Below are 5,902 nucleotides of genomic sequence, written 5' to 3' on the forward strand. Positions count from 1 at the left end.
AGAAAATTTATCATTTTAAGTTTCTGTGTATAAAAAGAAAATCGTGGTACAAATTTTTTAAAAACGAAATTTTTTCTTTAAAATCTGTTTCTTTGCAGTTTTTTTTTTGGAAAATGGGGAAACATTTTCTATAAAACGATTGTTTGCAGTAAAAAAAAAACTGTATACTGTGTAAAAAATAATAATACAAAAAATATGTTAAGGTGACCATAGACGTTTAGTTTTTTGCCATATAGAAGTCTGTGACTTTTTGTCCGCGAGAAGTATATATATATTTGAATCCACCATTTTTTCATTTGAATGAAAACGCAACGTGTTAATAATCGAAGTCTCGTGATTTCAAAAATATTTATTCGCATGTTAAAAATATCTATCGTCTTCTAGTTCTTCTAGTAAAGATGACGGCAAGTTCGCGCTTTTGTAGAATATAGTATCCGAAAAGGATCGATAACGGACGGAAGTAAGTCATCGGGAAATACTATGGAAAGTTGCTTATCTTGAAATACACAAAAAAACATTGGAAAATAAAGTCAAGCAAACAAGAGGATCGATTTAGTCAATAATAAAATAGTTTTCTACCTGCTCTGAAGAAGAGTTCACAAATGTCGGATTCAAATACTGATCCTTTGAGTGCATTACTATAACTAAGTCAGTGATTTTTCACATATCAATTTAACTAATTTTGAAAAAGAATCTACGTCTGTGGTCAGCTTTAGACTGTTATTTGAAACATATGATTTGATTTTTATGTGTTTACATTTTTTCCTTCGACTTTGATGTTACTTTTTTTAAGATATTCAAATTACAATTATTTTTATTTAAAACAAATTATCTTCAGAGATCAAAAAAATATAGAAAAGGGATGTAAACACATACGTCAAAACGAAAACGGAATAGAATTACACAAAATCTTTTTATTTATCAAAAAAATTATTAGAGGCGTTTAAAGGTTTCATATTTGTTTTCTTTATTCTAAATATTTGTGATATTTTCTGTCATTTTTTTATATTAAGACAAGTAAAAATTACGGAACGAACAAATTCTATTTGCATTTATTACGTAATTAGTTTTCTGTTATCTATTAACAAAAAAGGAAAAGTCATTTCGTCACTATTATCCGGAGCAGACTTTAGCCGGCTATATTATTTTCGCCAGATCAATATTTGTCTAAAACGAAGTTTTGATCAAAATTTTAATCGAATTTTACAATTTTTTTAACCCGTCAGCATTCGCATAACCGTTCGGTAATCTATAGTCGCGTGGTGAGAGATTTGCTCAAGTTTTCTGCACTTGTGTCAAATATTTCAGGCGTTAAATATTTTTGTAAATCATAACTTCTACAAACATTTTTTTTACACTAGCTAATGAAAAATAATTTGATTACGTGATTATCGAATGACCTTGGAGAGTGAAAATGTTAGAGAAATATTCTAAATAATAAAATTCATTTTAACTAATTTCACCATATTTCTATCGAAAGGTTTTTTTAAATTTTTCTGAGTATGGCTTGTACTAAACGAAAGTACACGAATGGGCTAGAAAATTTCCGAAGGTAATATTTTTTGGCTTACACATTTACTCTTGTGGTGAGAGAAATTCTAATAATTTCTGAAGGACTTTATTTATATTGACGGGTTAAGGGAAAAATGGAATTCTCTTTGGAAAAATGGGAAAATATTTTCCAATTTCAATGAGTATCACCTATGAAGGTAATTTTGACTAAATAATTACATTCATTTGTAGATTTTGTCTGCCTGTTTTAAGATATGGCATCAATTAAGTTAGAGAAAAATCCTGTACATAATTCCACCATAAAAATATTTTGATGACGCCCTGATAAAAATTAAATATCATTATTATTGATGATAAACAAAGACTTTATTAGAAAAAGAAACAAACATTCGAATTATTTATTATTTTTAAATAATTTTTAAAAATGTATAAAGAAAAAAAAAATATTCCGTGTGCCAAATGAATAATGTTTATATTGAACAAAAAAAAATTAGAAAAAAAAAAATGTTTTAAAATTATTTTTTTGTAAAAATAAATAAAAATAAAATCGAAAAAAATATTTGAAATTCTTGTAAATAAATAAAATAAGGAAAAAAACTATAAATAATATATTTGTGAATGTTCAATATTAAAAAAAAAAAAAAAAAAATAGATATATTTACAAAAATAAAAAAAAAATTTTTAAAAAGTGTTTAAAAAGAAAAGTTAAATATAAATGAAAAATACACATAATTGATTATAAATAAATGACAAATGAAAATTTAAGCCAATCAATAAATTATTTATAAAATTATTTAAATTAAAACAAAAAATTTTACTTTTAATTTTCGTCCAATTTTCCCTCTAAGTTCCCAGAATGTCCAAGTTCTAACAGAATCCACCCTTAAAATTTCATATGTAAGTCTCAAATATTTTCATACACTCATTTTTTTTGGGAACGACCTTCAATGCTTTTTTTGTATATTTTGAGATGACAACAAAATAATTTGGAAAATCTTATGGGCTTTTATTTTACAAAATTTCACACTTCTCTGCTTCACTCTGTATGTAGTAAATAATTTTTAAAGAGTCAAAAATTAAAATTTTATAATAAATTTTTTGATTGGACCACACAAAACAAAACAAAAAAAAAAAACTTCATTGATGTGTGTACCTTAATTAAAATTAAAAATAATATTTTAATTATTATAAAAATAAAATTGCACAAAAATTTCCTGTATTATTAAAAAAATATATTTAAAAAAATAATAAAAAATAAAATTGTATACTGTATTATAAAATAATGTTAATTATATTGCAAGAAACACACACGAATTTTTTTATTATTCGTTTTTATTTTTTGGGATAATTTTCATATTCTTTCATAAAAAAATCCTTCCTAATTTACCAACAATATCCCTGGAGTATTATTATTGGGTAAGTTTTTAATTTTTAGTATTTTTATAAACTTTATTCTTTAGATTGAATGTGCAACAGGTAAGAAAAGTTATAGTAACGTAAAATGGGGTGAATCGAAACGGCGAGGTGAGTAGAAACAGTAGAATATTCAGCAATAAAATTTCGAAAAATGTTTTTTGCTATTAATGTTCCTATGCTACACTTGTGGTAAAATCTACTTTTCGAAAGAATTTAAGCAATTTTTTCACAGATTAAAACTTTCAGAAATTTTGAACATTTAAAACACGAGATAATTAATGCCTAAGTTCCCAATTTTAACAATTTACGTCAAAATTATTATTTCGAAAACAAAACAAGGTGACTATATTTATTTTTATTTTAAAACATTCCTTTCAACTCTCCTACTTTTTTTTTTTTAATTCTGCCGGGAAAATTTTTTAATATCGTTAAAAGTAGCTGAGGTACAGTGAGTTTTGCTTTGATTTGACCCTCGAAATCATAAAATTTGTGGTTCATTATCTCGCGATCTAAACGATCAAAAATTCTGCAACGGATCTCACAGCTAACATAATTCTGAGTCTGTGCAAAAATGGCCAAATCTGTCGATAAGTGCTTTCATGCTGGAAATACTGCTTATTATTATTTTTACCTTAAATATTCACCGAAAATGTATTTCCGATGTTTTATTTCTGGATATCCCACTGTTTCCATTCACCCCATTTTACAGTAAAATTTGATTTTAACGACAATCCGTCTATTATGACTTAAACGGAGATATATGGTCTCAGAGTAAATCATATTAACATCGTCGAAAAAAGGATGAGTTTGCATTAAATCAGGTATTCGTGAAATTTGAATGGTAGGTATTCGATGTCTTTGAGACTCTTCGTTTAAGTTTACTCCCTCGGAATTCAAGTTAAGTTTATTTCTATACGGAAGATAAGTTATCGAGGATTATATTTCTAACAACTTTTATTTTAGTTTTCAAAAATACTTCTCTTAGCACCACTAAAATCACATATAATATCCGGTGTAAGTGTAATATATATCAAGGTATACTAAGCTTAGCCCAAAGTTTGTAACGCTTAAAAATATTGTAGTTCGAACAAAATTTTAGTATAGGTGTTCATACAATCATCTAGAGAGTCCTTTTGCGGTTGTCCGCCCATCTGTCTATCCGTTTTCCTGCCATAGGAAAACTTAAATAAGAAATTTATTTAATATGAGGCTGAAATTTTTATAACGTGCTCAGGTCGAAAAAAGTGAGGTTCAGTTTGCAAATGATTTTTAAAAAAGTTTTACAACTTTGAGGACCTGTAATTCATAAATCAATTGAAGGGAATGGGGAAATTTTTGCCATTTTTGGAGTAAGTTTTTAAAAGTGCTTGGATCTTATAACATTGGAGGATATCGTAGAACACTGAATTTTATCTAGATAAGTTTTATAAATTTAGTGTAAAAATATTCAATAAAGATTAAACCAAAAATTAATGACTTGATCAAATAGATATTTAACACAAAATTTATTACTTTTAAGTGTTATTACCTTGAAAATTTTCTGTATATTTGGTCTAGCGCCAAACATAGTATTTTAGCCAGGTATAGTCAAATCTTTCCAAAAGTACTGCAAGTTTAAGATGACCACGCACAAATCTTGTGGTAATTGGTTCCACTCTAAATTGTCTGGATTTTTGATTTATTGAGATTTGGAGTTACTAACCTGTCCTTTTTTACTTACTCTCGTGATGAGAAAAATTCTCACAATTTCTTAAGGGCTAGAATTTTTTTTTTTAACTGTAGATACGTTGAAAAAATCTGAAAACTTGAGTAAAATTTACAAAATTAAAAAAATGACCGACATATTTTTCTTGTACAGAACCCTAAACTCTCACTTGAAACATATCTAAGAACACTTTTCATTAAATTACATTTTTGCTTAAAATCTTTTCCAAACTGAACCGATTTTGAAGATCATCGCCAATTTTTTTGTTTTTTCGGGTTCGAAACCCTAAACTGGCATTTGCAATATAGCTAAGAACACTCTCCATTAAATTAGGTTTCATACGAAACAAAAAAAATCAAAAACGGTTCATTCGTTTAGGCACTACTATCCCACAGACAGACAGACCGACAGACTTTATATATAGACAGGCAGACACACACTTACATAGTTTGTCAAACTTATAACAATGCAGTCCGGGGGTAAAAATAGATCAAATTATATAAAAATAGAAAAGATTTCAACCACATTTACTTTTTGAAAAAAGTTATTTGTGTTTAAAATGGAGAGTAAGTAAAATGCCTATAAATCGAGTGCTGACGGGTAAGTAAGTATTTTCTTCACTGTTAAAATTATCTTCTTCATTTTTCTTTTATGGTGGCATTTAAAATTGGAAATCATAAAATGAGTATTTTAGCGCATTTTTATACATTATAATTGTGTATGAACGTATTTGCGTGTTTTTATACCATGCATATATGAAATATACATAAGTATATTAAGTTTAGTCCCAAGATTGTAACGCTTGAAAATAATGATGCTAGGAAAAAAATTTTGTCATAGGTGTTCATCAAATCACCTAATTAGTCCATTTACGGTTGTCCGTCCGCCCGTCCGTCTGTGGACACGATAACTCAAAAACGAAAAAAGATATCGAGCTGAAATTTTTACAGCGTTCTCAGGACGTAAAAAGAGAGGTCAAGTTCGTAAATGAGTATCGTAGGTCAATTGGGTCTTGGGTCCGTAGGACCCATCTTGTAAACCGTTAGAGATAGAACAAAAGTTTAAATATAAAAAATGTTTCTTATCAAAAATTAAACAACTTTTGTTTGAAACATTTTTTCGTAAACATCACTGTTTACCCGTCAGGGCGCCAATTAGACGGAAATTTTATAATATGTACTATACTTGATTATCAGTTATGTATGTGTCGCATGTTTGTATGTGTAATGTGATAAAGAAATCAACACTGACTATGCATGGTATTTCAAC

This window comes from Chrysoperla carnea, chromosome 3 (assembly GCF_905475395.1).
Source record: "Chrysoperla carnea chromosome 3, inChrCarn1.1, whole genome shotgun sequence".
In the NCBI taxonomy this organism is placed as follows: Eukaryota; Metazoa; Arthropoda; class Insecta; order Neuroptera; family Chrysopidae; genus Chrysoperla; species Chrysoperla carnea.